The 23,955-nt window shown below is 49.8% G+C and overlaps 1 non-coding gene and 5 pseudogenes across 1 annotated transcript; all 6 read right to left on the minus strand.

Moving 5' to 3' along the window:
• Positions 1-910: 910 nt before the first annotated feature.
• LOC142653838 (U2 spliceosomal RNA) lies at positions 911-1,098 on the minus strand. The gene has a single exon (XR_012848694.1). It is a non-coding gene; the product is annotated as a U2 spliceosomal RNA (small nuclear RNA).
• Positions 1,099-6,634: 5,536 nt separating this feature from the next.
• Positions 6,635-6,736, minus strand: LOC142654516 (U2 spliceosomal RNA; annotated as a pseudogene).
• Positions 6,737-8,108: 1,372 nt separating this feature from the next.
• On the minus strand, positions 8,109-8,282 carry LOC142653778 (U2 spliceosomal RNA; annotated as a pseudogene).
• Positions 8,283-14,729: 6,447 nt separating this feature from the next.
• LOC142654699 (U2 spliceosomal RNA) lies at positions 14,730-14,799 on the minus strand (annotated as a pseudogene).
• A 1,297-nt stretch (positions 14,800-16,096) lies between these two features.
• LOC142654214 (U2 spliceosomal RNA) lies at positions 16,097-16,314 on the minus strand (annotated as a pseudogene).
• A 6,306-nt stretch (positions 16,315-22,620) lies between these two features.
• LOC142653753 (U2 spliceosomal RNA) lies at positions 22,621-22,795 on the minus strand (annotated as a pseudogene).
• Positions 22,796-23,955: the final 1,160 nt, after the last annotated feature.

The raw sequence follows: 23,955 nt of genomic DNA on the forward strand, positions 1-23,955 counted from the left end.
TGATGTCAGAAAGCTGGCTCTGGAATCCTGAGGGCTCCACTATGACACGTGCAAAGTTCCGTCTGAACTTTATATAAGACGGTGCGGCTCAGTCAGTCACTCAGTGTTGCCTGAGAGGGCAACACTGCAACAGCCGGCCGCCAGGCTGTCTTTTTTTTGCACAGCTAGTTGCCTCCAGGAGGCCACAAGAGGGAGACAAGGGACTGCAAAATGGAAAATAGGCATCCACCAACTTTACAGACAACTTGTTCTCCTTGCTCCTACAACCTCCATCCTTGCACAGTTTGTTATTTTATTCTTCTAGGTAACATAGTAACAAATCCAAATTGCTGCTCTCTTTGTAGGCAAGCAAGGGTTTGTTGCAACTGCAATTCTTACTTCTTCTTGGAAATGTTGGGACGGCAGTACATTCCATCACATCCATCTAGTGTACACAGGTAGGTCCATTGTGGCGGGTAGGCGGCTGGCTGCTTTAATGGCTGTTTGCTGTTCCCCTACTCCACTCCACTCCACTAGTTGACTGTGTTGCTGCATCAATCAGTGGCTGGCTCAGGTGCAGCTCTTTAACTTACCTAGGAGGGAGGGCGGAGAGAAGACAAGGAAGGTGAATGAGCTGTTCCAATGTGAAATGCCGGAAACACAGAAACACAGAAGACACACACACACACACACACACACACACACACACACACACACACACACACACACACACACACACACAACAAGAGGTGGCAATGTATTAATTAATTGCATTTAATAAATGAGCTCATTATCACACATGACTGTACAAATGCATTGTCCAACAGGTGTTGAAATAATGGGATTAAAAGGGGAGATCCCATCAGAAAGACAAAAACAATAGCAAACACAAATAGCACTTTTGGAATCTGATTTTAGTCAACACATAAGGGAAGGGTGCACCGGTCCTGGAAATACTGCAATACCAGGTCAATGCGTGGAGTGGACAGAGCAAGCTCTATTTCCATCTCCCTGTTCTAAAAATCCATTTAATATATGGTCCCCAGATAGGGGACGTATCAGATATTAAACTGATAAGAACAGATTTTTTGATTGAAAATTGCTTTATTGACAATCAATCGTCATCATACAAACATTACTGCGACGCAGCGCAAGCCATGAAGCAGCAAATAATAAATAATAACAGTCGTCAAACATAACATGACAGTATAATACACAGTACAGGCTAGCCTATGCTATACATTACACCACATGCTACACTAACATTCTTGCATTCACTAAAGCCAAACAACAAAGCATTACAGACAAGTGATGGGATAGGGGAGTGGGTAGGAGGGGATAGGGAAGGGGGAAATCACAGGCCCGAAGCTTTATTGAAAGACAACACACAAGAAGGGAGAGTGGGGGGAAGGGGAGTATCAGTCCTCTTCCTCATCGACGTCCGGGCTGTCCCAGGTGGAATAGTCTCTGAGCAGGCTGTGGATCAGCCTGCGGCAGTCCTGGACGGACACACTCTCTCTCCGCAAAATCAGACGGTTCCTGGCGAACCATATAGCGTCCTTAAAGCAGTTCATAAGGCGCCAGGCTTCCTGGATTGCTCCATCCGTGGTATTCCCAGGAAATAGTCCATAAAGTACCGAGCGGTACGACAGTCTGTTCCTGGGTACTGAGTCCTTGAGTTCATGTTCCAAGGCTTTCAACAGACCCTGTGCAAAGGGGCACTGCCAGAAAATGTGCAAAGATGTTTCCTCCGTGAAGGGGCACCTGGGGCAGTACCGGGTCTTGCACAGGTTGCGGGCATGCATGAATGACCTAAGAGGCAGTCCTCCCTGGATGGCCATCCATGAAATGTCCTTGTGCCCGTTGGTCAACCTGCCAGATGACACGTTAGTCCAAACAGTCTCCAACGTGTCGGCATGAAGCCCTGGAACAGACTCCAGTGAGTCCTTTGCTCTGATGTGCTTGTGGATCGTCTTAGGTTTCCACAAGTCGGGCTTAAGACCCTCCAGTTGATGCTCCCTCACAAACCGGACGACATCTCCGTAGAACCAGGGAGCGTGCCAGTTGTAAGGGAAGGAGCTGTCCCACTTGTCCCAGCCAAAACCTCGCCAGAGGGGAAGGAGGAAGTAGCGGGACATGGCCTTGCCCGCAGAGCCGTTTGCTGTCCTCAGAGTCCTACGAACACAGTCACATACAAAAGCGATCCGCAGCAGAGTGGGAATGTCGGGTATACCCTTCCCACCTTTGCGGGGCTCCTTGTACATAACAGTCCGCTTTACTCTGTCCATTTTCGAGCCCCAGATGAAGTGAAACACAGTCCTGGTAATGGCCCTCGAGACGGTGGCAAGAGGGGGCCATGCCTGTGCAGTGTATTGTAGCACAGGCAAGACTTCGTTACGCAGGACCATTGCTTTGCCCTCAATAGTGAGTTGTCTGAGGCTCCACAGTCCGATCCTTTGGTTGACTTTGGCCAAGCGTTCTTCCCACGACTTTAGGGCTGCACCTTCCTTACCGAACCAGACTCCCAGAATTTTGATGAAGTCCGGCTTGATAGTAAACGGGAAGGAGGCAGGAGAAGGCAGGTACCACTTTCCGAAGAGCATGGCTTCCGACTTCCCGCAGTTGACTTTTGCCCCTGACGCGCGTCCGAACTCCTCACAGGTCTGGACGAGTGCAGTCACCGAACTCTGGTCAGCGCAGAAGACGGTCACGTCGTCCATGTACAGCGAGCATTTGACCTCGAAGTGTCCTGGACCTGGTGCGGTGATCCCTCTGATCTCTCCATTCTGCCGGATAGCCTCTGCGAAGAGCTCTATAACACAAACAAAAAGGAGAGGTGAAAGAGGACAGCCTTGTCTAACCCCCGACGATACAGGAAAGGGGTCAGTCTTCCAGCCGTTCACCAGCACCGAGCTGTAAATGTCGCAATACATCAGGTTAACATACAAACAGAACAACCTGCCAAGCCGCAGCCTACGCAGAGCCTTACCCATGAATTCGTGAGAGACCCGGTCAAAAGCCTTCTCCTGATCCAGACTGACCAGGGCCGCGTGTGTACGGCGGCTTTGCATGTAATGCACCGTGTCCCTCACCAGGGCAAGACTGTCGGCCACCCTACGGCCAGGAATGCCGCAGGTTTGGTCCGATCCGATGATCTGTCCGATGACAACCTTCAGTCTGTTGGTCAATACTTTGGCGAGGATCTTGTAGTCCACGTTCAGGAGAGAGATGGGACGCCAGTTTTTCAGGTCACATCTCTCCCCCTTCCGCTTATACAAGATCGTGATCATGCCTTCTCTCAAGGACGGTGGCATTCTACCCTCCACCACCATCTCCTCATAGAGCTCCAGCAGGTCCGGACAGATCAAGTCCCCCAGCGCTACATAGAGCTCTGCTGGGAGACCATCACTGCCCGGGGTCCTGCCGGGTCTGAAGGATTTAGCGGCAGAGAGCAGTTCCTCCACCGTCAGGGGTACGTCCATAGCCTCCGTACCTGCAGGATCAAGATGATTAGTGATACCTGACAGGAATTTATCGGCGGCTTCGGGGTCAGTGGTTTTCCGGGAGTAGAGGCTTCGGTAGTAGTCTGTGACGACTCCCATCACCTCCTTCTTCCCAGAATGCATGTTTCCGGTCTCATCTCGGAGTTCCTTCAGGGGCGTGTGGCCGGCATGGAGTTTCCTGAAAAAGAACGAGTTACATTTCTCACCCTTCTCCAGGTTCTCCACCTTGGACCGAAAGATAATTCGCTTGGATTCCTCCTCAAAGTGCCTTTTCAGGCCCTTTTTGGCTTCCTCCAGCTCCTTCCTGACGTCCCAGCCGCATTGAAGGAGGTCTTGCAGGGATCGCAGCTGACGCTGCATCTCTCTGAAGTCTCTCTTCCTCTCACACGCCTGTTGACGACTTTTTGCCTGAAAGAAACAACGAAATTCAACTTTAACATATTCCCACCAGTCACAGGTTTTGTCAAAGAAAACTTTATCATTCCTCCAAACAATATAGGCGTCTCTAAGTTCCGCCAGTACCTCCTCTCTTTCCAGCAGGGCACAATTCAGCTTCCAGGAGCCAGGGCCGGGAGGAAAACCGTGGCCGATGGCACCCTGGAAGGGAATGGCCCTGTGGTCAGAGAAGAAGCAGGGGATCATGGAGTGCCCATGCTGCTTGACTGCCCGGGAGGTGAACACAAAGTCAATCCGAGAACGAAGTGAGCCATCGGGTCGGCTCCATGAATAGTTCACAGAGCCGATCCCCATGGAGCCCACAACGTCCTGCAAGGATGCTTCGGTTACCATCTCGATAAGCAGTTTGGAACTGACATCCAGCTTGATTGAAGTGCCGGAACTTCGTCCATCCTCTTCGATGGGGCAGTTGAAGTCCCCGGCCATCACCACTGCCCTAGTGGTGGCGAGCTGGGTCCGCAGGGTCTGGAATAGTTCCAGGCGCTCAGCCTTCATAGGGGGAGCGTACACGTTGATGAGCCTAATCGGCTCTCCCGCCCAGGAACCGTCTACGACCAACAAGCGGCCGCAGACGAGCTCCTGGACAGAGTCAACAGTAAATACGCTTCCCCTAATCAGGATGGCAACCCCTGCAGACTTACAGTCGCCCCCACCAGACCAGTAGGACGGGCCATGGGTCCACTGCCTGGCCAGGTGATGATATGACCTGGAAGAGGGGAGAGTACATTCCTGCAGCATAAATATATCACTCGACTGCTTGGAAAGAAAAGTTAGCACCATCTGACATCTAGTCCTATCTCTAACACTCCTCACATTGAGGCTAAAGATGTTAAGTTTAGCAGCCATGGGGGAGAATAAAGAAGGTTAGTGCAAACGATACACCTTAGTTACCAGTCCGGTCGGGCGGATCCTCCTCGCTTGGTGGGTCCGAAAGATCCAGCAGGCCCTCTGACAAAAATTGTTCCAGGATTGTAGCCACCTGGATGTCTGTTGTGAAGTCGATGACCTCAGGTTCAGACACGAGTTCCTCCACCATCTGCTCCATTTCCTCCTGCTGCGCAAGGGAATCTTCGCAGATTTCCACGACTTGTCGCTTTGAGGACTCAGCCGCTGGGCTGTCCCTCACCTTTCTCTTCCTCTGGATGGCACCTGAGGAGACAAGAGGGGGAAAATCCTCCAGGGAGAGGACTCCAGCAGCTGGAGAGGAAGATGTTAGTGCTGCTGGAGCTGGGGAGAAGGGAGGCTGGGTTGGGAGAGGTGCAGGTGACAGGACCACTGAGATGGGTGGGTAGGAGAAGGTGAGAGCCTCAGTGGGGGTGACAGGGGTTGGGGACGGGGGGGTGGGGAGGGCCGGGCGAGGGAGGGTGGGAAGGGTAGGGCGAGGGAGGGCCGGGAGAGGGGGGGGAGGGACTGTCGTCTTCTTACCATCCTTCTTTTTCCCGGTCTTCTGTGCCGCTGGAGCTCTGGCTGGGGCGGGGTTCCCTCTGGCTGGAGCTTTCGCTGCTACAGTTGCCCAGGATCGATCCCTCTTCGGGCAGTCCTTGTAAGAGTGGGCTGCTTGTCCGCAGAGGTTGCACATTGTCCGTTTCGGGCAGTCTTTGGTCTCGTGTCCTGTTACCCGGCAGTTCTTGCAGGCGTCCTCCTTGCAGTCCTTCATCGAATGACCCTTCTTGCTGCATCTCCTGCAGATCTGCGGCATGTCCGGGTAGTAGATGAGGCCGTAGGAGTTGCCCAGCGAGAATGACTGGGGCAGGTGCTGGAGGCCGTCTTCCGCGCTTGAATCCTTGTTGAGTCGGACGATTACCGACCACTTGCCAGTCCAGAAGCCGAGTCCGTTCAGGATGTGGGTGGGTTCCCTCACCACTGTGCAGAACCGCTTCAGGAGCGTGGTGATGTCTTTGCCGGGGGTGTGTGGGTTCCGCATTGAGACCGTCACCCGCCTTTCCTCTCTTTGGACAGGGCAGTTGCCCACAAAGCGAGAGAAAGGGGATTCAGGCCTCGCCGCTTTCACCATCTCCCAGTACCTTCTGCAGATGTTGATCGAAGCGAAGGTCACGAAGAACATCCCGGTCATGAAGGCCTGGATGCTGATGGTCTCCGGCTTAGCGAAGCCCTGGTCCAGGAGCATCTTCTGGCAGAACACTTCTTCCGTCATGTCCGGCACTCTCCCGTCCACCTCCTTCAGCTTCAGGGCCACCGTCTGCTTCATCCAGGGCTCCAGGGTTGGAGCAGCCTGGTTCGGCTTCCTGGTGGCCTGTCCGCTTGAGGAGGCTTCAGGAGGAGATGTCCTGGCCTGGGCCGGCTCACCTGGTCCATCAGCCTTCTCCTTCTGGGTGGCAGGGTTGCTGGTTGAGGCCATGGCTTCTTCCAGCTGTTCCTGTCGCTTGGGGAGGATCTTCGATAGCTCTTTCCCGAAGGGGGCGGAGCTATGCAAATCTTCTCCTTGCTGGCCGAGGTTCTTCCACGAAATTTCTTCCGCAGCGGTTCCTCGTCGAGCTTCTTCTTCTGCGGCCGAGCTTCTTCGAAGATCCCCTTCAGCAGCGGCTCTTCTCCGAAGTTCTCCTTCTTCTTCCCGGCAGCGATCTCCCGGAGCTTCTTCCTCGATGGCGGCTTCTCCCTTCTGGATCGTCGTCTTCGCTGGTTCTTCTCCGCAGTTCGTCGCCGGCTTCGTCTGGAACGCTCTTGGATCGCTAAGCTAGTGTTTATAGCCCCCAGTGGTTCTCCGAGCTATCTATCCTTACAAGGACTGATAAGAACAGATACTACACTTGATCTTAGCCAAAAGGCCGAGAAGCGATAACCCGAATGGGCCGGCCGTTGACCGAGCCTGTCCCATACTGCTGTTCACCCCTTGCAGCGATTGATTCAGCCTACTCCTAGGCAATTCCATGGGGCCCTGCAGGCTCACACACATTTACAGCTACTAAGCGGGAGGGAGGTGAATAAAGGCCGGAGAGGAAGCCAGACAGGATTTGCTTCTTTTGCTTGCACCACAATGCAGTGCTGAAAGAGGAGGAATCTACATAAAAACGCCTTCCTGGCAACGCCCAAATGCCCTGCTGCCATGCAGATAAACACTGGCAGCGGCAGCAAGTGCATGCCCACAGCCACCCCTTGTTCCTTCACACCTTGTATCAGCTTTAATCCAGTCCAGTCCGGTGCTGCCTGCTGAGCAGCACTGACCAACACTGCCTGGGCCCAGGCTTTTATCTATCTCTGAGGCAGGCCCCATTATGATGTCAGAAAGCTGGCTCTGGAATCCTGAGGGCTCCACTATGACACGTGCAAAGTTCCGTCTGAACTTTATATAAGACGGTGCGGCTCAGTCAGTCACTCAGTGTTGCCTGAGAGGGCAACACTGCAACAGCCGGCCGCCAGGCTGTCTTTTTTTTGCACAGCTAGTTGCCTCCAGGAGGCCACAAGAGGGAGACAAGGGACTGCAAAATGGAAAATAGGCATCCACCAACTTTACAGACAACTTGTTCTCCTTGCTCCTACAACCTCCATCCTTGCACAGTTTGTTATTTTATTCTTCTAGGTAACATAGTAACAAATCCAAATTGCTGCTCTCTTTGTAGGCAAGCAAGGGTTTGTTGCAACTGCAATTCTTACTTCTTCTTGGAAATGTTGGGACGGCAGTACATTCCATCACATCCATCTAGTGTACACAGGTAGGTCCATTGTGGCGGGTAGGCGGCTGGCTGCTTTAATGGCTGTTTGCTGTTCCCCTACTCCACTCCACTCCACTAGTTGACTGTGTTGCTGCATCAATCAGTGGCTGGCTCAGGTGCAGCTCTTTAACTTACCTAGGAGGGAGGGCGGAGAGAAGACAAGGAAGGTGAATGAGCTGTTCCAATGTGAAATGCCGGAAACACAGAAACACAGAAGACACACACACACACACACACACACACACACACACACACACACACACACACACACACACACACACACACACACACACACACACACACACACACAACAAGAGGTGGCAATGTATTAATTAATTGCATTTAATAAATGAGCTCATTATCACACATGACTGTACAAATGCATTGTCCAACAGGTGTTGAAATAATGGGATTAAAAGGGGAGATCCCATCAGAAAGACAAAAACAATAGCAAACACAAATAGCACTTTTGGAATCTGATTTTAGTCAACACATAAGGGAAGGGTGCACCGGTCCTGGAAATACTGCAATACCAGGTCAATGCGTGGAGTGGACAGAGCAAGCTCTATTTCCATCTCCCTGTTCTAAAAATCCATTTAATATATGGTCCCCAGATAGGGGACGTATCAGATATTAAACTGATAAGAACAGATTTTTGATTGAAAAATGCTTTATTGACAATCAATCGTCATCATACAAACATTACTGCGACGCAGCGCAAGCCATGAAGCAGCAAATAATAAATAATAACAGTCGTCAAACATAACATGACAGTATAATACACAGTACAGGCTAGCCTATGCTATACATTACACCACATGCTACACTAACATTCTTGCATTCACTAAAGCCAAACAACAAAGCATTACAGACAAGTGATGGGATAGGGGAGTGGGTAGGAGGGGATAGGGAAGGGGGAAATCACAGGCCCGAAGCTTTATTGAAAGACAACACACAAGAAGGGAGAGTGGGGGGAAGGGGAGTATCAGTCCTCTTCCTCATCGACGTCCGGGCTGTCCCAGGTGGAATAGTCTCTGAGCAGGCTGTGGATCAGCCTGCGGCAGTCCTGGACGGACACACTCTCTCTCCGCAAAATCAGACGGTTCCTGGCAAACCATATAGCGTCCTTAAAGCAGTTCATAAGGCGCCAGGCTTCCTGGATTGCTCCATCCGTGGTATTCCCAGGAAATAGTCCATAAAGTACCGAGCGGTACGACAGTCTGTTCCTGGGTACTGAGTCCTTGAGTTCATGTTCCAAGGCTTTCAACAGACCCTGTGCAAAGGGGCACTGCCAGAAAATGTGCAAAGATGTTTCCTCCGTGAAGGGGCACCTGGGGCAGTACCGGGTCTTGCACAGGTTGCGGGCATGCATGAATGACCTAAGAGGCAGTCCTCCCTGGATGGCCATCCATGAAATGTCCTTGTGCCCGTTGGTCAACCTGCCAGATGACACGTTAGTCCAAACAGTCTCCAACGTGTCGGCATGAAGCCCTGGAACAGACTCCAGTGAGTCCTTTGCTCTGATGTGCTTGTGGATCGTCTTAGGTTTCCACAAGTCGGGCTTAAGACCCTCCAGTTGATGCTCCCTCACGAACCGGACGACATCTCCGTAGAACCAGGGAGCGTGCCAGTTGTAAGGGAAGGAGCTGTCCCACTTGTCCCAGCCAAAACCTCGCCAGAGGGGAAGGAGGAAGTAGCGGGACATGGCCTTGCCCGCAGAGCCGTTTGCTGTCCTCAGAGTCCTACGAACACAGTCACATACAAAAGCGATCCGCAGCAGAGTGGGAATGTCGGGTATACCCTTCCCACCTTTGCGGGGCTCCTTGTACATAACAGTCCGCTTTACTCTGTCCATTTTCGAGCCCCAGATGAAGCGAAACACAGTCCTGGTAATGGCCCTCGAGACGGTGGCAAGAGGGGGCCATGCCTGTGCAGTGTATTGTAGCACAGGCAAGACTTCGTTACGCAGGACCATTGCTTTGCCCTCAATAGTGAGTTGTCTGAGGCTCCACAGTCCGATCCTTTGGTTGACTTTGGCCAAGCGTTCTTCCCACGACTTTAGGGCTGCACCTTCCTTACCGAACCAGACTCCCAGAATTTTGATGAAGTCCGGCTTGATAGTAAACGGGAAGGAGGCAGGAGAAGGCAGGTACCACTTTCCGAAGAGCATGGCTTCCGACTTCCCGCAGTTGACTTTTGCCCCTGAAGCGCGTCCGAACTCCTCACAGGTCTGGACGAGTGCAGTCACCGAACTCTGGTCAGCGCAGAAGACGGTCACGTCGTCCATGTACAGCGAGCATTTGACCTCGAAGTGTCCTGGACCTGGTGCGGTGATCCCTCTGATCTCTCCATTCTGCCGGATAGCCTCTGCGAAGAGCTCTATAACACAAACAAAAAGGAGAGGTGAAAGAGGACAGCCTTGTCTAACCCCCGACGATACAGGAAAGGGGTCAGTCTTCCAGCCGTTCACCAGCACCGAGCTGTAAATGTCGCAATACATCAGGTTAACATACAAACAGAACAACCTGCCAAGCCGCAGCCTACGCAGAGCCTTACCCATGAATTCGTGAGAGACCCGGTCAAAAGCCTTCTCCTGATCCAGACTGACCAGGGCCGCGTGTGTACGGCGGCTTTGCATGTAATGCACCGTGTCCCTCACCAGGGCAAGACTGTCGGCCACCCTACGGCCAGGAATGCCGCAGGTTTGGTCCGATCCGATGATCTGTCCGATGACAACCTTCAGTCTGTTGGCCAATACTTTGGCGAGGATCTTGTAGTCCACGTTCAGGAGAGAGATGGGACGCCAGTTTTTCAGGTCACATCTCTCCCCCTTCCGCTTATACAAGATCGTGATCATGCCTTCTCTCAAGGACGGTGGCATTCTACCCTCCACCACCATCTCCTCATAGAGCTCCAGCAGGTCCGGACTGATCAAGTCCCCCAGCGCTACATAGAGCTCTGCTGGGAGACCATCACTGCCCGGGGTCCTGCCGGGTCTGAAGGATTTAGCGGCAGAGAGCAGTTCCTCCACCGTCAGGGGTACATCCATAGCCTCCGTACCTGCAGGATCAAGATGATTAGTGATACCTGACAGGAATTTATCGGCGGCTTCGGGGTCAGTGGTTTTCCGGGAGTAGAGGCTTCGGTAGTAGTCTGTGACGACTCCCATCACCTCCTTCTTCCCAGAATGCATGTTTCCGGTCTCATCTCGAAGTTCCTTCAGGGGCGTGTGGCCGGCATGGAGTTTCCTGAAAAAGAACGAGTTACATTTCTCACCCTTCTCCAGGTTCTCCACCTTGGAACGAAAGACAATTCGCTTGGATTCCTCCTCAAAGTGCCTTTTCAGGCCCTTTTTGGCTTCCTCCAGCTCCTTCCTGACGTCCCAGCCGCATTGAAGGAGGTCTTGCAGGGATCGCAGCTGACGCTGCATCTCTCTGAAGTCTCTCTTCCTCTCACACGCCTGTTGACGACTTTTTGCCTGAAAGAAACAACGAAATTCAACTTTAACATATTCCCACCAGTCACAGGTTTTGTCAAAGAAAACTTTATCATTCCTCCAAACAATATAGGCGTCTCTAAGTTCCGCCAGTACCTCCTCTCTTTCCAGCAGGGCACAATTCAGCTTCCAGGAGCCAGGGCCGGGAGGAAAACCGTGGCCGATGGCACCCTGGAAGAGAATGGCCCTGTGGTCAGAGAAGAAGCAGGGGACCATGGAGTGCCCATGCTGCTTGACTGCCCGGGAGGTGAACACAAAGTCAATCCGAGAACGAAGTGAGCCATCGGGTCGGCTCCATGAATAGTTCACAGAGCCAATCCCCATGGAGCCCACAACGTCCTGCAAGGATGCTTCGGTTACCATCTCGATAAGCAGTTTGGAACTGACATCCAGTTTGATTGAAGTGCCGGAACTTCGTCCATCCTCTTCGATGGGGCAGTTGAAGTCCCCGGCCATCACCACTGCCCTAGTGGTGGCGAGCTGGGTCCGCAGGGTCTGGAATAGTTCCAGGCGCTCAGCCTTCATAGGGGGAGCGTACACGTTGATGAGCCTAATCGGCTCTCCTGCCCAGGAACCGTCTACGACCAACAAGCGGCCGCAGGCGAGCTCCTGGACAGAGTCAACAGTAAATACGCTTCCCCTAATCAGGATGGCAACCCCTGCAGACTTACAGTCGCCCCCACCAGACCAGTAGGACGGGCCATGGGTCCACTGCCTGGCCAGATGATGGTATGACCTGGAAGAGGGGAGAGTACATTCCTGCAGCATAAATACATCACTCGACTGCTTGGAAAGAAAAGTTAGCACCATCTGACATCTAGTCCTATCTCTAACACTCCTCACATTGAGGCCAAAGATGTTAAGTTTAGCAGCCATGGGGGAGAATAAAGAAGGCTAGTGCAAACGATACACCTTAGTTACCAGTCCGGTCGGGCGGATCCTCCTCTCCTGGCGGGTCCGAAAGATCCAGCAGGCCCTCTGACAAAAATTGTTCCAGGATTGTAGCCACCTGGATGTCTGTTGTGAAGTCGATGACCTCAGGTTCAGACACGAGTTCCTCCACCATCTGCTCCATTTCCTCCTGCTGCGCAAGGGAATCTTCGCAGATTTCCACGACTTGTCGCTTTGAGGACTCAGCAGCTGGGCTGTCCCTCACCTTTCTCTTCCTCTGGATGGCACCTGAGGAGACAAGAGGGGGAAAATCCTCCAGGGAGAGGACTCCAGCAGCTGGAGGGGAAGATGTTAGTGCTGCTGGAGCTGGGGAGAAGGGAGGCTGGGTTGGGAGAGGTGCAGGTGACAGGACCACTGAGATGGGTGGGTAGGAGAAGGTGAGAGCCTCAGTGGGGGTGACAGGGGTTGGGGACGGGGGGGTGGGGAGGGCCGGGCGAGGGAGGGTGGGAAGGGTAGGGCGAGGGAGGGCCGGGAGACGGGGGGGAGGGACTGTCGTCTTCTTACCATCCTTCTTATTCCCGGTCTTCTGCGCCGCTGGAGCTCTGGCTGGGGCGGGGTTCCCTCTGGCCGGAGCTTTCGCCGCTACAGTTGCCCAGGATCGATCCCTCTTCGGGCAGTCCTTGTAGGAGTGGGCTGCTTGTCCGCAGAGGTTGCACATTGTCCGTTTCGGGCAGTCTTTGGTCTCGTGTCCTGTTACCCGGCAGTTCTTGCAGGCGTCCTCCTTGCAGTCCTTCACCGAATGACCCTTCTTGCTGCATCTCCTGCAGATCTGCGGCATGTCCGGGTAGTAGATGAGGCCGTAGGAGTTGCCCAGCGAGAATGACTGGGGCAGGTGTTGGAGGCCGTCTTCCGCGCTGGAATCCTTGTTCAGTCGGACGATTACCGACCACTTGCCAGTCCAGAAGCCGAGTCCGTTCAGGATGTGGGTGGGTTCTCTCACCACTGTGCAGAACCGCTTCAGGAGCGTGGTGATGTCTTTGCCGGGGGTGTGTGGGTTCCGCATTGAGACCGTCACCCGCCTTTCCTCTCTTTGGACAGGGCAGTTGCCCACAAAGCGAGAGAAAGGGGATTCAGGCCTCGCCGCTTTCACCATCTCCCAGTACCTTCTGCAGATGTTGATCGAAGCGAAGGTCACGAAGAACATCCCGGTCATGAAGGCCTGGATGCTGATGGTCTCCGGCTTAGCGAAGCCCTGGTCCAGGAGCATCTTCTGGCAGAACACTTCTTCCGTCATGTCCGGCACTCTCCCGTCCACCTCCTTCAGCTTCAGGGCCACCGTCTGCTTCATCCAGGGCTCCAGGGTTGGAGCAGCTTCCTGGTGGTTCGGCTTCCTGGTGGCCTGTTGGCTTGAGGAGGCTTCAGGAGGAGATGTCCTGGCCTGGGCCGGCTCACCTGGTCCATCAGCCTTCTTCTTCTGGGTGGCAGGGTTGCTGGTTGAGGCCATGGCTTCTTCCAGCTGTTCCTGTCGCTTGGGGAGGATCTTCGATAGCTCTTTCCCGAAGGGGGCGGAGCTATGCAAATCTTCTCCTTGCTGGCCGAGGTTCTTCCACGAAATTTCTTCCGCAGCGGTTCCTCGTCGAGCTTCTTCTGCGGCCGAGCTTCTTCAAAGATCCCCTTCAGCAGCGGCTCTTCTCCGAAGGTCTCTGTCGCAGTTCTCCTTCTTCTTCCCGGCAGCGATCTCCCGGAGCTTCTTCCCCGATGGCGGCTTCTCCCTTCTGGATCGTCGTCTTCGCTGGTTCTTCTCCGCAGTTCGTCGCCGGCTTCGTCTGGAACGCTCTTGGATCGCTAAGCTAGTGTTTATAGCCCCCAGTGGTTCTCCGAGCTATCTATCCTTACAAGGACTGATAAGAACAGATTTTTTTTTTTTTTTTATTGAAAGCCCGAGCCGTGCTTTCTATCACCCAAGTGCATAAAAAGTGCAGAGGTGCCACACAAAAAGTGCACAAGGATGCGGTCTATCGCAGCCCTTCTCTTAAAAGAGAGAGGCCCCGCATAACCATTCCCTGACCCTCCAAACCTTAGGCCTAGAGGATCAAGGATCGATGGTCCCCCCTCGCCGAAGCTTAGGGAGACCCAAACACACTCCTAGGCTTCTACCTGGGCTGCCACCCCAGTGTCCACCTAGGAGCCTGCATCCTAGTTGCACCTCCCCTCCGAAGAAGGGAGGCCGGGTTGCAGGGGAAAAAGGAACCAGAAGGCCACACATTTTCCCCCTAGACCTCAGGAGGGTCCCAAAAGGGCACCGCATCCCAAAATCCTTGTGACAAACGTGACAAACACACAGTGAAAAACAAAATTAAATAAGTGGATGTGCGCTGTGATACAGCCTGGACATCCGCCAGGTATATAAAAATTCCTCATCTCCCAGCCAGAAGGCCGGGAGAATAAAGGTGTGTGCTTAAAAGTGTGAAAGAAGAGTGCGTGCAAGTGTGCCTTCACTCAGTGGGATCCCACCCCCAGTGAGTTAGGGCACCCCAGGGTCACCAGCCCTGGGGCACATAGCAACTCGGGCTTTCAAACTACCCGACCTCCTGACCTCGATCCGGCGGTCGCCTGGTCACCTACAAATGGTACCTTTAAACCAAATGCGTACACCAGAGCGATGACCGTTGTGGTTCCCTGCCCTCACCTCGGCGTTCTGTCATCCCCCTACGATGGCCCACGTACCACCGGCAGGGATGATTACTAACCTCAGCTTGAGCAGGTACTACACTTGATCTTAGCCAAAAGGCCGAGAAGCGATAACCCGAATGGGCCGGCCGTTGACCGAGCCTGCCTAATACTGCTGTTCACCCCTTGCAGCGATTGATTCAGCCTACTCCTAGGCAATTCCATGGGGCCCTGCAGGCTCACACACATTTACAGCTACTAAGCGGGAGGGAGGTGAATAAAGGCCGGAGAGGAAGCTACACAGGATTTGCTTCTTTTGCTTGCACCACAATGCAGTGCTGAAAGAGGAGGAATCTACATAAAAACGCCTTCCTGGCAACGCCCAAATGCCCTCCTGCCATGCAGATAAACACTGGCAGCGGCAGCAAGTGCATGCCCACAGCCACCCCTTGTTCCTTCACACCTTGTATCAGCTGTAATCCAGTCCAGTCCGGTGCTGCCTGCTGAGCAGCACTGACCAACACTGCCTGGGCCCAGGCTTTTATCTATCTCTGAGGCAGGCCCCATTATGATGTCAGAAAGCTGGCTCTGGAATCCTGAGGGCTCCACTATGACACGTGCAAAGTTCCGTCTGAACTTTATATAAGACGGTGAGGCTCAGTCAGTCACTCAGTGTTGCCTGAGAGGGCAACACTGCAACAGCCGGCCGCCAGGCTGTCTTTTTTTTGCACATTTATTTGCCTCCAGGAGGCCACAAGAGGGAGACAAGGGACTGCAAAATGGAAAATAAGCATCCACCAACTTTACAGACAACTTCTCTTTGCTCCTACAACCTCCATCCTTGCACAGTTTGTTATTCTTCTAGGTAACATAGTAACAAATCCAAATTGCTGCTCTCTTTGTAGGCAAGCAAGGCTTTGTTGCAACTGCAATTCTTACTTCTTCTTGAAATGTAGGGACGACAGTACATTCCATCACATCCATGTAGTGTACACAGGTAGGTCCATTGTGGCGGGCAGGCAGGCAGGCAGGCAGGCGGGCGGGCGGGCGGCTTTAATGGCTGTTTGCTGTTCCCCTACTCCACTCCGCTATTTGACTGTGGTGCTGCATCAATCAGTGGCTGGCTCAGGTGCAGCTCTTTAACCTACCTAGGAGGGAGGGCGGAGAGAAGACAAGGAAGGTGAATGAGCTGTTCCAATGTGAAATGCCGGAAACACAGAAACACAGAAGACACACACACAACAAGAGGTGGCAATGTATTAATTAATTGCATTTAATAAATGAGCTCATTATCACACATGACTGTACAAATGCATTGTCCAACAGGTGTTGAAATAATGGGATTAAAAGGGGAGATCCCATCAGAAAGACAAAAACAATAGCAAACACAAATAGCACTTTTGGAATCTGATTTTAGTCAACACATAAGGGAAGGGTGCACCGGTCCTGGAAATACTGCAATACCAGGTCAATGCGTGGAGTGGACAGAGCAAGCTCTATTTCCATCTCCCTGTTCTAAAAATCCATTTAATATATGGTCCCCAGATAGGGGACGTATCAGATATTAAACTGATAAGAACAGATTTTTTTTTTTTTTTTTTTTTTTTTTTTTTATTAAACCATTCAGGTTTTTTTGAATAAAACCGAGAACTGTAGTTGTTCAAACCACCTCTCTATTTTTCAAAAAATCTCATCACTCTGGTTCGTTATTTTATTTTTCCATCAAATACAAATTAATTCAAACAAATTCCTCAAACTAAATACCTCCATTTTAACATTCGCCATATCCCTTCCGCATCCATACCTTTTCCTAGATCCCATTTATAATAAAAATACAATTTAGCCAATACCATACTAACCACATCCTCCATCTCAAATACTTCTCTTTTATACACATTCAAATTCCTCGTATTCCACAATACCTCTTTCACACAAGTCAAAAAAATCCACAACACTCTATCCTTTTCACTACCCAAACTACACAAACCAAACAAGACAATTTCATACGTCAAACTCTTCAAACCAGTCAATTCTTCGCACAACCCACTCAACTTTTTCCAAACATCCTTTGCATGCTTACACGACCAAAACACATGACTCACATCCTCATCATCCCCACAACCTTCTCTCGGACACCTTTCAGATGCAACCAAACCTCTTCTTTTCTGAACACTCCTTACAGGCAACACTCCATGTACCGACATCCATAACAAATCTTTCTGCTTATTTGACACATCATACGTAACAATCTTCTTCCACACAGACTTAGACTCCATCGAATTCAAACCATTTACAGAACACATCACATTATTCATACACATACTTCTCACAACATTCTTTTCACTCAAAAATCTCTCCATTCTTACATCCTCTAGCTGGAACTTTTTAATAAATTTTTCAACATACAAATACCACCCTGTGCACTGAAAAGCAATTGGTTTACATAAATTACGTTTTTCCCATCTTAGACGCTGAATCACCGTTCCAGCTAAATATTTCGACATTCTGGAAGCCTTGGATTCTTTAAAAAAAAGCTCTACAAAAAAACGTACACAATTAATTCCAATGAAAATCTCCAAATTTGGGAAATCCAAGCCTCCATTACGTCTACTTTTCATTAGAATTTCTCTCTTTGCCTTCTCAATCCCGCTCCCCCATAAAAAAAGGAACAAAACTCTATTCACTTTTTTTAACATAGCTACAGCAGGAGGAAAAACCAGAGCAACATATAAAATCATAGGAAGAATAATACTTTTGACAATTAAAACCTTCCCCGAAAAAGAAAGATCCCTCATTCTCCACATTTCCAACTTTCTCACAATCCTACCACCTAACTCATCCCAACTTTCTCTCCCTTTCAGCTCATCATCAAACACAATACCCAAAATTTTTACACCATTCACCTGTTCCATATCAGAATCACTCACCCGCTCATTACTGAAAAAAATTTTAAATTTGCTCTTACCCCAATTTATTTTAAAAGCAGACGCAATACAAAACATATTTACGATCAACTTCACTCTGGACATATCATACACTGAATCACACAATACGCAAATATCATCCATATATCCCAAAGCTTTCACACGTTTTCCATCACACCCAGGCACCACCAAACCTTTCACAACCTTATCATTTCTAATCATTTGCAACAATGGTTCAATCGCGCAAATAAATAGGATAGGAGACAACGGACAACCCTGTCGCACACCAGACATAATACAAAATGATTCTGAAAAAAACCCATTCACCTGCACACAACTCTTTGCATTCGTATATAAATTCTTCAACAAACTCACAAACTGAACCGGAAAACCCATTCTCTCTAACACTTTGAACAAAAACACATGCGCCACACGATCAAACGCTTTCTCAAAATCTAACGCACACACAATCACCTTCTTATTCCGACCCTTACAATCCTCAAGCATATCCCGCACCAACGCCACGTTTTCATGCAATTTCCTTTTCGGTACCGCACATACCTGATCCTCATCAATCACACACCCAATCACATCTCTCATACGATTCGCAATCAGCTTGGCAAAAATTTTATAATCCGTATTAAGCAAAGTAATTGGTCGCCAGTTTTCTAACCGTCTCTTATCTCCTTTTTTATGCAACAAAACTACCATACCCTTCTTCATCACATCACACATATTAGTCCCAGAAAACAACACTCTCATAACTTCTATAACATCCTTCCCAATTATATCCCAATATTTCCCATAGAAATCAGCTGGTATTCCATCGATCCCTGGAGACTTATTTTTAGCCATACTTCCCACCACATCCTTTACTTCACCATCCATAATCTCACCAAGCAAAAACGCACATTCACTTTCAGGAACAAAATTACCCACAATATCCAAAAACTCCTCATCATCACCCAGATCACACTTCTTCACATCATACAGTTTTTTATAAAAATCAGACACCACATCAATCACATCCTTACCAAACACCTCTTTATCATCCTTATCCAATAACACATTCATTCCACTTTTCCCACCACACATTTTTTTAAAGAAAAATCTAGTGCACTTCTCGTGATTATCTCTAACCTCCACCTTAGACCTAAATATAATTTCTTTCCCTTTCTCTCGGAACCACTCCTTAATATCTTTTTTTGTTTTTTCCAAATCGTGTCTTACATCCATACCCAAATTTTTACATTGTTGAAGGAACGTCATCCGCATATTAAAGCGTGAATATTCTAATCTTTTCCTTCTCGCTCTTCTATACCCTATCTGTCTAAAAAACCCACCAATCTTTTTTTTCACCCATACCCACCATTCACACACATTAGAGAAAGAACTTTTCTTCCTAACCCAAAACCCATATTTTTTCCCAAACCTAGTTTTTACCCTTTCATCACTCAGAAAACTAACATTCATCTTCCATACCCCTCTACCATAAAAGAAATTATTTATAACAAAAACCCCCAACAAACACTCGTGATCTGAAAACCACACTCTCTCCTGCGCATAATCTACACATTTCATTGCAGAGGTAGAAAAAAAGAAAAAGTCCAGACGAGAATCCGTTCTTCCGTCATCGGCATGGTAAGTAAATGGACCTGGTTTCCTGGTGACAGCGTCCTGCAAAGCAAAGTCCTGCAAAATTTTATTCCACAAAACTCCGGTAGCGTCCACATTAGACTCTGTGGATCCAGCTCGGGCCTGCTTCTCCAGGATACAGTTAATGTCCCCAACAATAATTACAGGAACTTTACCGTGTAGAAAAAATTTTAAAGTATCAAAAAGTGCCAACCTATCAGATTTCACAGCATGGCCATAGATATTGATAAGCCTAAACTGCCACCCCTTATAGGCTAGTAACACGCAGACACATCTTCCTTCCTGAATGATTTGAGTCTGTTTGATGACAAACTCATTATTTTTAAAAAGGATACCAATTCCATCATTCCTATTTGTGGAAGAAAAGGACCAAATTGCTTCCCCAAACTTCCATTCTTCTTTACTAGGATTTTTTGACAAACCACATTCTTGTACACAAACGATGTCACTGCCCTTAGAGGCCAAAAAGTCCAGGACTGCAGCACGCTTGTGAGCAGAGGAGAACACCCGTACATTTTGAGAGACAATCTTTAATCTCAAAGACATGCGGGCATAGTATGGTTAGTGCAATGTAAAGCCATGAAATAACCAGAACATATCACGTCCCAGGGAAATACATAGCTCTTTCCAGATTTGCCACATTGACTTCACTGAGGAAACCTTCCCCAGGAGAGCTGGGTACTTCTGAGGCCACCTCAGATGACTTAGGGCTAGAACTGGAGTCACTATCCAGCAAAGAAAAAGGATTTGCATGAGCAGAATCTTCCAACAAACCTATCTTCAGTCTCTTCACCGCCTTTCCAGACTTGCCCCTTTTTGAGACCACTTTATGGAAGATTTCCGCACTAGTGGCACTAGGCATCCTAGCCTCCTTCTCATCCTCCTCTGATATTGACCACTCCACTTTAGCTGAGTCGTCCATTTTTGACTCTGGGCTAGAAAAAGACAAAATTTGCATACTTGCACCATTATCATGGGAAGCACACCCAATAGGTGGCGCTGTGTCTTCACCTTCCATAGGCATAACAACAGGTGTTTCCTCAACAATCGGCTCTGCAGGAGGGACCACACCCAACTCCATGCTGCTAATATGTGAGGTTAGAACCTCTCCTAGTACAGCTTTCCCAGGGTCCTGAGAAGCAGCCACAGAAACACTGCCAGCTGGCTCTGAAGTTATATCAGAAATGGCAGCAAGGGAACTTGTTGTTCTCACCTGTCTGCCCCATGTTCTTCTCTCTTGCCCTAAAAAGGGAAACACCTTTGGACATTTTCTGCATGTATGACCAGGCAAACCACAAATATCACACCTGGATGGGGAAATACACGCACTAGCCTCATGTCCTATTTCCTTGCAATTTCTACAAACCTTGCCTTTACATTCATCTTTGGTATGCCCGTAGGAAAAACAGGATCTACAAAAGCAAGGCATATCCTGGTAGTACAGATATCCCTTGTTCCCACCAATGGAAAAATTAGCAGGAGGATTCATCACTCCTCCAATACAGCTGGAGTCAGGTTTCAGCCTGACCCAGTACTTGATATCACCATTAAAGACTCCCCATAGGTTCTTCTGCTCCACACCTCCTCTAACATGGGTACAGTAGTGAGCTAAAAAAGCCCTGACCAGCCTTCTATCCAAAAATGGGTTATACATATGAATTGTTATACATTTTTCCACTGCAGAAAAAAGAGGTTGCACTTCAATGGATGTTAAAGCCTCATGCATGTGTTTCTCCTTGAGCAACTGAAAAACGTTTAAACAATAGGCAGCCTCAAAAAAGGATACATCATATGTAGCAATATTGCTGAAAGCTTGGATACAGAATACCTCTACCAACTTAACTCCAGCCAGGTCCAGAAGGATGTTCTCAATGATATGTCCAGTATCAACTTCGTCTCTCCTCTGCTCATTCACCACGAAACGGATAGTGTTACGCACAGCTGCCATCTTGATATGAAATGCCCAACGGCACGGTGATCGCTCCCAAAAACGTCGGAAAGGACTCCACGAAAGGCCGAACCCCCCGGCCCAGACCAGGCAATGAACCTGATCTGAGCCAAAAGGCCGAGAAGCGATAACCCGAATGGGCCGGCCGTTGACCGAGCCTGCCTAATACTGCTGTTCACCCCTTGCAGCGATTGATTCAGCCTACTCCTAGGCAATTCCATGGGGCCCTGCAGGCTCACACACATTTACAGCTACTAAGCGGGAGGGAGGTGAATAAAGGCCGGAGAGGAAGCTACACAGGATTTGCTTCTTTTGCTTGCACCACAATGCAGTGCTGAAAGAGGAGGAATCTACATAAAAACGCCTTCCTGGCAACGCCCAAATGCCCTCCTGCCATGCAGATAAACACTGGCAGCGGCAGCAAGTGCATGCCCACAGCCACCCCTTGTTCCTTCACACCTTGTATCAGCTGTAATCCAGTCCAGTCCGGTGCTGCCTGCTGAGCAGCACTGACCAACACTGCCTGGGCCCAGGCTTTTATCTATCTCTGAGGCAGGCCCCATTATGATGTCAGAAAGCTGGCTCTGGAATCCTGAGGGCTCCACTATGACACGTGCAAAGTTCCGTCTGAACTTTATATAAGACGGTGAGGCTCAGTCAGTCACTCAGTGTTGCCTGAGAGGGCAACACTGCAACAGCCGGCCGCCAGGCTGTCTTTTTTTTGCACATTTATTTGCCTCCAGGAGGCCACAAGAGGGAGACAAGGGACTGCAAAATGGAAAATAAGCATCCACCAACTTTACAGACAACTTCTCTTTGCTCCTACAACCTCCATCCTTGCACAGTTTGTTATTCTTCTAGGTAACATAGTAACAAATCCAAATTGCTGCTCTCTTTGTAGGCAAGCAAGGCTTTGTTGCAACTGCAATTCTTACTTCTTCTTGAAATGTAGGGACGACAGTACATTCCATCACATCCATGTAGTGTACACAGGTAGGTCCATTGTGGCGGGCAGGCAGGCAGGCAGGCAGGCGGGCGGGCGGGCGGCTTTAATGGCTGTTTGCTGTTCCCCTACTCCACTCCGCTATTTGACTGTGGTGCTGCATCAATCAGTGGCTGGCTCAGGTGCAGCTCTTTAACCTACCTAGGAGGGAGGGCGGAGAGAAGACAAGGAAGGTGAATGAGCTGTTCCAATGTGAAATGCCGGAAACACAGAAACACAGAAGACACACACACAACAAGAGGTGGCAATGTATTAATTAATTGCATTTAATAAATGAGCTCATTATCACACATGACTGTACAAATGCATTGTCCAACAGGTGTTGAAATAATGGGATTAAAAGGGGAGATCCCATCAGAAAGACAAAAACAATAGCAAACACAAATAGCACTTTTGGAATCTGATTTTAGTCAACACATAAGGGAAGGGTGCACCGGTCCTGGAAATACTGCAATACCAGGTCAATGCGTGGAGTGGACAGAGCAAGCTCTATTTCCATCTCCCTGTTCTAAAAATCCATTTAATATATGGTCCCCAGATAGGGGACGTATCAGATATTAAACTGATAAGAACAGATTTTTTGATTGAAAAATGCTTTATTGACAATCAATCGTCATCATACAAACATTACTGCGACGCAGCGCGAGCCATGAAGCAGCAAATAATAAATAATAACAGTCGTCAAACATAACATGACAGTATAATACACAGTACAGGCTAGCCTATGCTATACATTACACCACATGCTACACTAACATTCTTGCATTCACTAAAGCCAAACAACAAAGCATTACAGACAAGTGATGGGATAGGGGAGTGGGTAGGAGGGGATAGGGAAGCGGGAAATCACAGGCCCGAAGCTTTATTGAAAGACAACACACAAGAAGGGAGAGTGGGGGGAAGGGGAGTATCAGTCCTCTTCCTCATCGACGTCCGGGCTGTCCCAGGTGGAATAGTCTCTGAGCAGGCTGTGGATCAGCCTGCGGCAGTCCTGGACGGACACACTCTCTCTCCGCAAAATCAGACGATTCCTGGCGAACCATATAGCGTCCTTAAAACAGTTCATAAGGCGCCAGGCTTCCTGGATTGCTCCATCCGTGGTATTCCCAGGAAATAGTCCATAAAGTACCGAGCGGTACGACAGTCTGTTCCTGGGAACTGAGTCCTTGAGTTCGTGTTCCAAGGCTTTCAACAGACCCTGTGCAAAGGGGCACTGCCAGAAAATGTGCAAAGATGTTTCCTCCGTGAAGGGGCACCTGGGGCAGTACCGGGTCTTGCACAGGTTGCGGGCATGCATGAATGACCTAAGAGGCAGTCCTCCCTGGATGGCCATCCATGAAATGTCCTTGTGCCCGTTGGTCAACCTGCCAGATGACACGTTAGTCCAAACAGTCTCCAACGTGTCGGCATGAAGCCCTGGAACAAACTCCAGTGGGTCCTTTGCTCTGATGTGCTTGTGGATCGTCTTAGGTTTCCACAAGTCGGGCTTAAGACCCTCCAGTTGATGCTCCCTCACAAACCGGACGACATCTCCGTAGAACCAGGGAGCGTGCCAGTTGTAAGGGAAGGAGCTGTCCCACTTATCCCAGCCAAAACCTCGCCAGAGGGGAAGGAGGAAGTAGCGGGACATGGCCTTGCCCGCAGAGCCGTTTGCTGTCCTCAGAGTCCTACGAACACAGTCACATACAAAAGCGATCCGCAGCAGAGTGGGAATGTCGGGTATACCCTTCCCACCTTTGCGGGGCTCCTTGTACATAA

Source organism: Rhinoderma darwinii, chromosome 5 (genome assembly GCF_050947455.1).
Source record: "Rhinoderma darwinii isolate aRhiDar2 chromosome 5, aRhiDar2.hap1, whole genome shotgun sequence".
Lineage (NCBI taxonomy): Eukaryota > Metazoa > Chordata > Amphibia > Anura > Rhinodermatidae > Rhinoderma > Rhinoderma darwinii.